Raw genomic sequence first — 12,314 nt, 5'->3', positions numbered from 1 at the left:
TGGACACGTGATCCTGTGGTTCCAGGTTCGATCCCGGGCCCTGGCGAGAAACGATAGGCAGAGTTTCTTTCACCTTGATGCCCCTGTTACCTAGCAGTAAATAGGTACCTGTTAGTTATTCGGCAGTCACGGGCTGCTTCCTGGGGTATGTGTATGGTGTGTGTATGGGGGGAAGTAGTGGTAGTAGAAACAGTTGATTGACAGTTGAGAGACGGGCCGAAAGAGCAGAGCTCAACCCCCGCAAGCACAACTAGGTAAATACACATACACACACACACACACACACACACACACACACACACACACACACACTCACACACACACACACACACACACACACACACCCTTTTCTCTCCCCCCAAGCCTCCCCATCTCCCCTATCCCCCACAGCCTCTCCTCCCCCCATGCTTCCCCAACCCTCCCTCTCTTACCCACCCCCTGTACCCTCCCCCTCTTACCCACCCTCTGTACCCTCCCCCTCTTATCCACCCTCTGTACCCTCCCCCTCTTATCCACCCCCTGTACCCTCCCCCTCTCCCCCACCACCCCAAGCCCTTCCTCCTCCACCAATCTCCCCGTGCCAGGTCCCCCCAGCTCCCACTCACCCCAGATCCCAAAGTTCCCCCCCAGAAAAGAAGCAGAAGAGAGTCAGTTTCAGGGTGATGTACTCGAACATAGATGGGATCACAAGCAAGACAAGTGAACTAAGGGAAAGAGCACAAGAAGTTAACCCAGATGTAATCGGACTCACTGAAACAAAACTCTCTGGAATCATAACGAATGCCGTGTTTCCCCAGGAGTACACAGTAATAAGGAAAGAGAGGGAAGGTATTGTAGGAGGCGGAGTGGCCCTACTCATGAGAAGGGAATGGAGTTTTAAGGAGATGGCCATCCCGGGCTGTGAGGAGTTCAGAGACTACATAGCAAGCACCATAACAATGGGAGGACCAGGAATAGTAGTAGCAGTAATATACAACACTCCACCAAATGACAGGAGACCCAGTCAAGAGTATGAAAACAACAACAAGGCAGTTAACACTATAATTGAGAGGGCAGCCTCTGCTGCCTGTAGAAATAGATCCCACCTGCTCATCATGCGCGACTTCAATCACGGAAAGATTGACTGGGAGAACAAGGAACCGCATGGAGGCGAGGATACGTGGAGAGCCAAACTATTGGAGGTGGTGACAAGCAACTTTTTAACCCAGCATGTCGGAGAACCCACAAGGATGAGAGGCAATGACGAACCAGCGAGACTCGACCTAGTCTTCACTCTGAACGACTCCGACATAAGAGAAATCGCTTTTGAGGACCCAGTAGGAATGAGCGACCACAGTGTACTGGTGTTTGAGTACTTGATTGAAGAAGGGTTATTGAACTCGAGGAGGGATACCGAAACCAAAAGGTTAGCATACCGAAAGGGAAACTATGAGGGGATAAGAAAATTCCTAACAGATATAGCATGGGAAACAGAGCTCAGGGGAAAAACGGCCCAAGATATGATGGATTACATCACGCAGAAGTGCAAGGACGCAGCAAACAAGTTTGTCCCAGTCCAAAAGGAAAACAGAGAAATGAAGATGAGAAACCCATGGTTTAATCAGAGATGTAGGCTAGCTAAGCAGCAAAGTAAAAGGGCATGGAGAAACTATAGGAATAACCGGACACTGGAGAGCAGAGAAAGATACCAGAATGCCAGGAATGAATATGTCAGGATGAGAAGAGAGGCAGAAAGACAATACGAAAATGACATCGCAAGCAAGGCAAAGACTCAGCCTAAATTGTTGCATAGCCATATTAGGAGAAAAACAACAGTAAAGGAACAGGTTATGAGATTAAGGATATGGGCGGAAGGATTCACTACAAATGACAAGGAAGTGTGTGAGGAATTGAATAAGAAATTCCAGGAGGTCTTCACCTTAGAGCAAGGAGAAATTCCAGAGGTAAGTGAGGGAATAGCTAACCAGGAACCACTGGAAGAGTTTGAGATTACCAGTGGGGAAGTAAGGAAGTGTTTACTAGAGTTGGACGTGACGAAGGCTATAGGCCCAGATGGAATCTCTCCTTGGGTTCTAAAGGAAGGAGCAAGAGAACTGTGCCTACCACTCTCCATAGTGTATAACAAATCACTGGCAACAGGGAAACTGCCAGATATTTGGAAAGCAGCTAACGTAGTCCCGTTATACAAGAAAGGGGATAGACAGGAGGCACTGAACTACAGGCCAGTGTCCCTAACCTGCATACCATGCAAGCTGATGGAGAAGATTGTGCGAAAAAAACTAGTGGAGCATCTGGAGCGAAGGAACTTTGTAACACAGCATCAACATGGGTTCAGGGATGGCAGGTCCTGCCTCACAGGGTTACTTGAATTCTACGACCAGGCAACAAAAATAAGGCAAGAAAGAGAAAGGTGGGCAGACTGCATATTTTTGGATTGTCAGAAAGCCTTTGATACAGTGCCACACAAGAGGCTAGTGCGAAAGTTGGAGATGCAGGCTGGAGTGAGAGGGAAGGTACTCCGGTGGATAGAGGAGTACCTAAGCAACAGGAGACAACGAGTCTGTGTGAGGGGTGAGGTCTCAGATTGGCGAGACGTCACAAGTGGAGTCCCACAGGGGTCAGTCCTTGGACCTATACTGTTTCTGGTATATGTAAATGATCTCCCAGAGGGTATAGATTCGTTCCTCTCAATGTTTGCCGATGATGCCAAAATTATGAGGAGGATTGAAACAGAGGATGATAGTAGGAGGCTACAAGATGACCTGGATAGACTGAGTGAATGGTCCAACAAATGGCTGTTGAAGTTCAACCCGAGTAAATGCAAAGTAATGAAACTAGGCAGTGGAAACAGGAGGCCAGGCACAGGATACAGAATAGGAGATGAAGTACCTAATGAAACAGACAGAGAGAAAGATCTAGGAGTTGATATTACATCAAACCTGTCTCCTGAAGCCCACATAAAGAGAATAACGTCTGCGGCATATGCGAGGCTGGCTAACATCAGAACGGCGTTCAGGAACCTGTGTAAGGAATCATTCAGAATCTTGTACACCACATATGTAAGACCAATCCTGGAGTATGCGGCCCCAGCATGGAGCCCGTACCTTGTCAAGCACAAGACGAAGCTGGAAAAAGTCCAAAGGTATGCTACTTGACTAGTCCCAGAACTAAGAGGCATGAGTTATGAGGAAAGGCTGCGGGAAATGCACCTTACGACACTGGAAGACAGAAGAGTAAGGGGGGACATGATCACAACCTACAAAATCCTCAGGGGAATCGACCGGGTAAACAAGGATGAACTATTCAACACTGGTGGGACGCGAACAAGGGGACACAGGTGGAAGCTGAGTACCCAAATGAGCCACAGAGACGTTAGAAAGAACTTTTTCAGTGTCAGAGTAGTTAGCAAATGGAATGCATTAGGAAGTGATGTGGTGGAGGCTGACTCCATACACAGTTTCAAATGTAGATATGATAGAGCCCAGTAGGATCAGGATTCTGTACACCAGTTGATTGACGGTTCAGAGGCGGGACCAAAGAGCCAGAGCTCAACCCCCGCAAGCACAATTAGGTGAGTACAATTAGGTGAGTACACACACACACACACACACACACACACACACACACACTGCCTGATTGTGTTTGTTGAGTGGTGACTGTGATCAGTGGTAAAGTAAATTAGTGAACTGTCACACAACGATACAGTGACTGACTCCAGAGCTTTGTGAAGATAGAGAAGAACCGATATCATCAATCTACTAGCACTTAGTGAATCACCTAGTGGGAGACTAGGTGATTCACTAAGTATATATGATGTATGATGACAGATAACCATCGTCATCATACATCGTCCTTACTCATCTGGTTGTGTGAGCAGGAGGAGACTGGTATGTACCCCCCTCTCTGGTCAATTAATCAGGTGTACAGATTGAGGTAAAATATTATCAAATTCTTGTTCAGGATATCATATATATTTAAAATCTCAAAGTGGCTCATTTAGGTAGAGGTAACGCTTAAGGGGACTCGTGACACATGGACGCGCACGCACGCAAGCCCACGTACATATGCATGCAAGCACACGCAAAAACGCACACACATACGTTCAGTCAGGGAAGAAAGGATTAACACCTTTTGAGGAAAGAGCCAAGCCCCTACTATACCCCACCTCCTCTCTTACCCCCCATCTGACCTGACCTGACCTGATTTCACCTGGTCGCCACCACCGTCCCCCCACCCCCCCAGTCCCTTGCATCCCCCTTACACATACTCTCCCCCTCTCTCTCCTCTCTCTCTCTCTCTCTCTCTCTCTCTCTCTCTCTCTCTCTCTCTCTCTCTCTCTCTCTCTCTCTCTCTCTCTCTCTCTCTCTCTCCCACTTTCTCCTCTCTCTCCCTCTCTCTCTCTCTCTCTCTCTCTCTCTCTCTCTCTATCTCTCTCTCTCTCTCTCTTTATCTCTCTTTCTCTCTCTCTCTCTCTCTCTCTCTCTCTCTCTCTCTCTCTCTCTCTCTCTCTCTCCCTCTCTCTCTCTCTCTCTCTCTCTCTCTCTCTCTCTCTCTCTCTCTCTCTCTCTCTCTCTCTCTCTCTCTCTCTCTCTCTCTCTCTCTCTCTCTCTCTCTCTCTCTTTATCTCTCTCTCTCTCTCTCTCTCTCTCTCTCTCTCTCTCTCTCTCTCTCTCTCTCTCTCTCTCTCTCTCTCTCTCTCTCTCTCTCTCTCTCTCTCTCTCTCTCTCTCTCTCTCTCTCTCCCTCTCTCTACTTCCCTCTCTCTTTATCTCTCTCTCTCCCCCACTCCACTCTACCCTTCTGACGTATCCTATCATGGCACAACTTGGAACAGCGTCAAGCATGACAGCCAGAAGCAACAGGGGAACAGGGAAAAGTTCAGGAGACGAAATGAAGGAAATGTTCCCCTAGTTTCTGGAGGACATCAAGAGTGAGATGCAGGAAATGATGCAGGAAATGAAGAATGAAATATGCAACCTAAAAAGAGAGCTGACAGCAGCAAAGGAGGAGATTAGAGCCCTCAAAGAGAACAGTATCGATGCTGAGACTCAGATAACCACCCAGGGAGAAGGTGGTAATAGTACTTTGGAAGAGAATGCCACATTAAAAGCAACATTTGCAGAAATGCTAAAAAAAACAACTCTGAAGTAATGTCTGCAGTGATGGAGGTAGCCATGAAAGCAGCCACCTCACAGGTAGCGGCATGCTCCACTAGCCAACTGCTGGAAAGGAAAAGAGCAGTGGTAGCTGTAGGTATTAAAGAGCAGGAAGGCTCTAATAGGAATGAGTGGAATGATAAGAACAAAGCGGTAGTGAATGAAATACTGAAGGCACTAGACATGGAAGGGCCTGAGCATAGCATTGAGAAGGTTTTCAGGTTAGGCTGGTACAAAAAAGACAGAGACCGTGTGTTAAAGATAGTGTTCGCATACGAGAACACAAAGGACATGATTCTAACAAAGAAAAGCCACGTGCAACATGTGGGGGAATTCAAAAAAGTATTCCTACAGAAGGACATGACGAGGGAGGAGAGGGCCATGGCGGCAGAAGCAAGGAAGAAGCGCAAGGCGAGAGGGGAAAACCAGGAAACCACAGCTCCCAACACATCACCCCCAGTGGCGAGGGGGAAACCCACAACCAGCTACCCAGTGAAACCAGCGGGGAGGGCAACCCCACCACCCTCCTTTGCATAGAAAACCCCCCTTTCCTTCCTGTCCTCCCACCTCATTCACCCCATACCCTCCCTGTCCCTTCCCCCTTCACTTGACCTCCACCCCTCATCCCAGTATCCTCTGCAACCCTGGTATCCACCTCACAAATCCTCACACCCATGGCACAGCTTCCTCCACCATCAGAACATTCACCAAGGAGGAGATTTGAGAAGGGACAGAAGAAAGTGAGCCTCAAGGCAATGTGCACTAACATAGACGGTTTTACAAATAAAGCAAATGAACTTGGAGAATGGGTACTAGAGGAAAACCCAGACATAATAGCTCTCACAGAAACAAAGCTGACGAAAACAATAACAAATGCAGTGTTCCCACAGGACAATTATGTTATGAGGAAAGAGAGAGAAGGAAGAGGTGGGGGTGGTGTAGCTCTGCTGGTAAGAAAAGGCTGGGATTTCGAGGAGTTGGTTGTTCAGGGATGTGAAGGTTTCAGTGACTACATAATAGGAACAATAACAACTGGAGGGCAAAAAATTATAGTCGTAGTCATATATAATCCGCCACCAAATGACAGAAGACCCAGACAGGAATATGATAGAAACAATATGGCCACTATAAACATAATGGAGAGAGCAGCTTCTGTTGATAGCAGGAATGGATCTGGACTACTAATCATGGGAGACTTCAACCATGGGAAGATAGATTGGGAGAACAGAGACCCGCATGGAGGACCAGAAACATGGAGAGCTAAGCTGCTGGACGTGGCAACAAGAAACTTTCTAAGCCAGCACATCAAGGATCCAACAAGAATGAGAGGAGAGGATGAACCAGCAATGCTTGACCTGATATTTACCCTAAATGAGTGGGATATAAGGGAAGGCAAGATGGAAGCGCCCTTGGGAATGTGTGATCACAGTGTATTGAACTCTGAGTACCTGGTAGAGCTAGGAATTATCCCCCCCCCCCCAAAAAAAAAAAGAGAACTAGGAAACAAAACGCTGGCATACCGAAACGGAAATTATGAGATGAGAAGCTTCCAAAGGGAAATACCTTGGGACACAGACCTCAGAGCTAAGTCTGTACAAGATATGATGGACTATGTCACCGAAAAGTGTCAGGAGGCAGTAAGCAGATACATCCCGGCCCAAAAGGAAAAATCCGAGAAGCAAAAGAAGAATACATGGTATAATAGGGCATGTATGGAAGCAAAGGTACTGAACAAAAGAGCGTGGAGGAACTTCCGGAATAACAGAACACCAGAAAGCAGAGAGAGATACCAGAGAACCAGGAATGAGTATGTCAGGGTGAGAAGAGAAGCAGAGAAAAGTTATGAAAATGATATAGCAAACAAAGCCAAGACCGAACCAAAGCTACTCCACAGTCACATCAGAAGGAAAACAACAGTGAAAGAACCGGTAGTGAACAGGCGAGGACAGGTATACAGAGAATGACAAAGAGGTGTGTGATGAACTCAACAAGAGGTTCCAAGAGGTCTCCACAACAGAACAAGGTGAGGTCACTGTGTTAGGAGAAAGGGAAGTAAACCAGGCGGCCTTGGAAGAGATTGAAATTACGAGAGAGGAGGTCAAGAGACACCTGCTGGACCTAGATGTTAGAAAGGCTGTTGGTCCAGACGGGATCTCGCCATGGGTACTGAAAGAGTGTACAGAGGCACTTTACTTGCCACTCTCCATAGTGTATAGTAGGTCACTGGAGACGGGGGACCTACCAGAAATATGGAAGATGGCGAATGTGGTCCCAATATACAAAAAGGGCGACAGGCAAGAGGCACTGAACTACAGGCCAGTATCCTTAACTTGTATACCATGCAAGGTGATGGAGAAGATCGTGAGAAAAAACCTGGTAGCACATCTGGAGAGAAGGGACTTCGTGACAAATCGACAACATGGGTTCAGGGAGGGTAAATCTTGCCTGACTGGCTTAATAGAATTCTATGACCAGGTAACACAGATCAAGCAAGAAAGAGAGGGCTGGGCGGACTGCATTTTCTTGGATTGTCGGAGAGCCTTTGACACAGTACCGCATAAGAGGCTGGTACATAAGCTGGAGAGACAGGCAGGTGTAGCTGGTAAGGTGCTCCAGTGGATAAGGGAGTACCTAAGCAATAGGAAGCAGAGAGTTACGGTGAGGGGTGAGACCTCCGATTGGCGTGAAATCACCAGTGGAGTCCCACAGGGCTCTGTACTCGGTCCTATCTTTTTCTGATATATGTAAATGATCTCCCGGAGGGTATAGATTCATTTCTCTCGATGTTTGCGGACGATGCTAAAATTATGAGAAGGATTAAAACAGAAGAGGACTATTTGAGGCTTCAAGAAGACCTAGACAAGCTGAAGGAATGCTCGAACAAATGGGTGTTAGAGTTAACCCAACCAAATGTAATGTAATGAAGATAGGTGTAGGAAGCAGGAAGCCAGATACAAGGTATCATCTGGGAGAGGAAATTCTTCATGAGTCAGAGAAAGAAAAAGACTTGGGGGTTTATATCACGCCAGACCTGTCTCCTGCAGCACATATCAAGAAGATAACATCAGCGGTATATGCCAGGCTGGCCAACATGCGAACGGCATTCAAAAAACTTGTGTAAAGAATCATTCAGAACTTTGTATACCACATAAGTCAGGCCAATCCTGGAGTATGCAGCCCCAGCATGGAGTCCATATCTATTCAAGGATAAGACTGAACTGGAAATGGTTCAAAGTTTGCAACCAGACTAGTATCCGAGCTGAGAGGTATGAGCAACGAGGAGAGACTACGGGAATTAAACCTCACTTCGCTGGAAGACAGAAGAGTTAGGAGGGACATGATCACCACATTCAAGATTCTGAAGGGAATTGATAGGGTAGATAAAGAAAGGCTATTTAACACAAGGGACACACGCACAAGGGGACACAGGTGGAAACTGAGTGCCCAAATGAGCCACAGAGATATTAGAAAGAACTTTTTAGTGTCAGAGTGGTTGAAAAATGGAATGCCTTCGGAAGTAATGTGGTGGAGGCTGACTGCATACACAGTTTCAAGGTTTGATATGATAGAGCCCAATAGGCTCAGGAATCTGTACACCTGTTGATTGACGGTTGAGAGACGGGACCAAAGAGCCAGAGCTCAACCCCCGCAAGCACAACTAAGTGAGTAAAACTAGGTGAGTACATACACATACACACACATACACACACACACACATACACACAGAAAGACAATACGCAGAAACAGAAACAGTATGCAGAGGCAGAAAGACAATACTAAAATGACATCTCAAGCAAGGCAAAGACTGAGAAAAACAACAGTAAAGGAACAGGTTATGAAATTAAGGATAGAAGCAGAAGGATTCACTACAAACGACAAGGAAGTGTTTGAGGAACTGAATAAGAAATCCATTAGGTCTTCACCTTAGATCAAGGAGAAATTCCAGAAATAAGAGAGGGAATTGCTAACCAGGAACCACTGGAAGAGTTTGAGATTACCAGTGGGGAATTAATGAAGTGTTTACTAGAGTTGGATGTGACAAAGGCTATAGGCCCAGATGGAATCTCCCCTTGGATACTAAAGGAAGTAGCAGAAGAACTGTGCCTACCACTCTCCATAGTGTATAACAAATCACTGGCAACAGGGTTACTGCCAGAAATTTGGAAAGCAGCTAACGTGGTCCCGATATACAAGAAAGGGGATAGGCAGGAGGCACTGAATTACAGGCCAGTGTCCCTAACCTGCATACCATGCAAGCTGATGGAGAAGATTGTGCGAAGAAAGCTTGTGTAGCATCTGAAGCGAAAGAACTTTGTAAAACAGCATCAACATGGGTTCAGGGATGGCAGGTCCTGCCTCACAGGGTTACTTGAATTCTACGTCCAGGCTACAAAAATAAGGCAATAAAGAGTAGGGTGGGCAGACTGCATATTTTTGGATTGTCAGAAAGCCTTTGATACAGTACCACACAAGAGGCTAGTGAAAAAGCTGGAGATGCAGGCTGGAATGAAAGGGATGGTACTCCATTGGATAAAGGAGTAATAAGCAACAGGAGGCAACGAGTCAGTGGGAGGGGTGAGGTCTCAGATTGGAGAGATGTTACGAGTGGAGTCCCGCAGGGGTCAGTCCTTGGACCTATACTGTTTCTGATATATGTAAATGATCTCCAAAAGAGTACAGAATCGTTTCTCTCAATGTTTGCCGATGATGGAAAAATTATGAGGCGGATTGAAACTGAGGATGGTAGTAGGAGGCTACAAGATGACCTAGACAGACTGAGTGAATGGTCCAACAAATGGCTGTTGAAGTTCAACCCGAGTAAATGCAAAGTAATGAAACTAGGCTGTGGAAACAGGAGGCCAGACACAGAATACAGAATAGGAGATGAAGTACTTAATGAAACGGACAGAGAGAAAGATCTAGGAGTTGATATCACACCAAACCTGTCTCCTGAAACCCACATAAAAAGAATTACGTCTGCGGCATATGCGAGGCTGGCTAACATCAGAACAGCGTTCAGGAACCTGTGTAAGGAATCATTCAGAATCTTGTACACCACATATGTAAGACCAATCCTGGAGTATGCGGCCCCAGCATGGAGCCCGTACTTTGTCAAGCACAAGACGAAGCAGGAAAAAGTCCAAAGGTATGCCACTAGACTAGTCCCAGAACTAAGAGGCATGAGTTACGAGGAAAGGTTGCGGGAAATGAACCTTACGACACTGAAAGACAGTAGAGTAAGGGGAGACATGATCACAACTTTCAAAATCCTCATGGGAATCGACCGGGTAAACAATGATAAATTATTCAACACTGGTGGGACGGGAACAAGGGGACACAGGTGGAAACTGAGTACCCACATGCGCCACAGAGACGTTAGAAGGAACTTTTTCAGTATCAGAGTAGTTAACGGATGGAATGCTTTAGGCAGTGATGTGGTGGAGGCTGACTCCATACACAGTTTCAAATGTAGATATGATAGAGCGCAGTAGGCTCAGGAACCTGTACACCAGTTGATTGATCTGTTGAGAGGCGAGACCAAAGAACCAAAGCCCAACTCCCGCAAGCACAAATAGGTGAGTACACACTCACACACACATATAGACACATTCCTCTCAATGTTTGCTGACGACGCCAAAATTATGAGAAGGATTAAGACTGAGGAAGACAGCTTGAGGATTCAAGAAGACCTGGACAAGCTTTAAAAATGGTCGAACGAATGGTTGTTAGAGTTTAACCCAAGCAAATGCAATGTAATGAAGATAAGTGTAGGGAGCAGGAGGCCAGATACAAGGTATCATTTGGGAAATAAAATACTTCAAGAGTCGGAGAGAGAGAAAGACCTGGGGGTTGATATCACGCCAGATCTGTCTCCTGAAGCTCATTTCAAGAGCTTAAGAAGACAGCGGACATATCAGCGGCATATGCCAGGTTGGCTAACATAAGAACCACCTTCAGAAACTTCTGTATAAGGAATCTTTCAGAACTTTGTATACCACATATGTCAGACCAATCCTGGAGTATGCGGCTCCAGCATGAAGTCCACATCTAGTCAAGCATAAGACTAAACTGGAAAAGGTTCAAAGGTTTGACACCAGACTAGTACCCTAACTGAGGGGTATGAGCTACAAGGAGAGACACTACAGGAATTAAACCTCACGTCACTGGGAGACAGAAGAGTTAGCGGGGACATGATCACCACATCTAAGATTCTCAAAGGAATTGATAGGGTAGATAATAACAGGCTATTTACCACATGGGACACACGCACTAGGGGACACATGTGGAAATTGAGTACCCAAATGTGCCATAGAGACTTTTGAAAGAAGTTTTTCAGTGTCAGAGTAGTAGACAAATGGAATGCATTAGGAAGTGATATGGTGGAGACTGACTCCATACGCAGCTTCATGTGTAGATATGATAGAGCCCAGTTGGCTCAGGAACCTGTACATAAGTTGATTGACCGTTGAGAGGCGGGACCAAAGAGCCAGAGCTCAACCCCTGCAAGCACAACTAGGTAAGTACAATTAGGTAAGTAGTTTATTAACTATAAGCACTAGAGACATATACACTTGCAGGTGTATATGTTTATACAAGAAGTACAGGTAAATGGAGTCATATACATTTAATCAAAATAGTTAAGTCACAGTGTATCTAGTCACAACTCGTATATGTTGGGTCATATACCACATACTTCACAAACAGCTTCACATACTCCAGACAGCTTCTTATACTCCACAAACATCTTCACATAATCCACAGACAGCTTCACATACTCCACAGACAGCTTCACATACTCCATACAGCTTCTTATACTCCACAAACATCTTCACATAATCCCCAGACAGCTTCACATACTCCACAAACAGCTTCATATATTCCATAGACAGCTTCACATACTTCACAAACAGCTTCACATACTCCAGACGGCTTCTTATACTCCACAGACAGCTTCATATACTCCACAGACAGCTTCACACACTCCACAGACAGCTTCACACACTCCACAGACAGCTTCACATACTCCACAGACAGCTTCACACACTCCACAGACAGCTTCACATACTCCACAGAAATGTTCACATACTTCAAAGACATCTTCATATGCTCCACAGACAGGTTTGCATACTCCACAGACACCTTCACCAACTCAACAGAC

Source organism: Procambarus clarkii, chromosome 21 (genome assembly GCF_040958095.1).
Source record: "Procambarus clarkii isolate CNS0578487 chromosome 21, FALCON_Pclarkii_2.0, whole genome shotgun sequence".
NCBI classification, from domain to species: domain Eukaryota; kingdom Metazoa; phylum Arthropoda; class Malacostraca; order Decapoda; family Cambaridae; genus Procambarus; species Procambarus clarkii.
Note: the sequence above shows the minus strand (reverse complement) of the source record.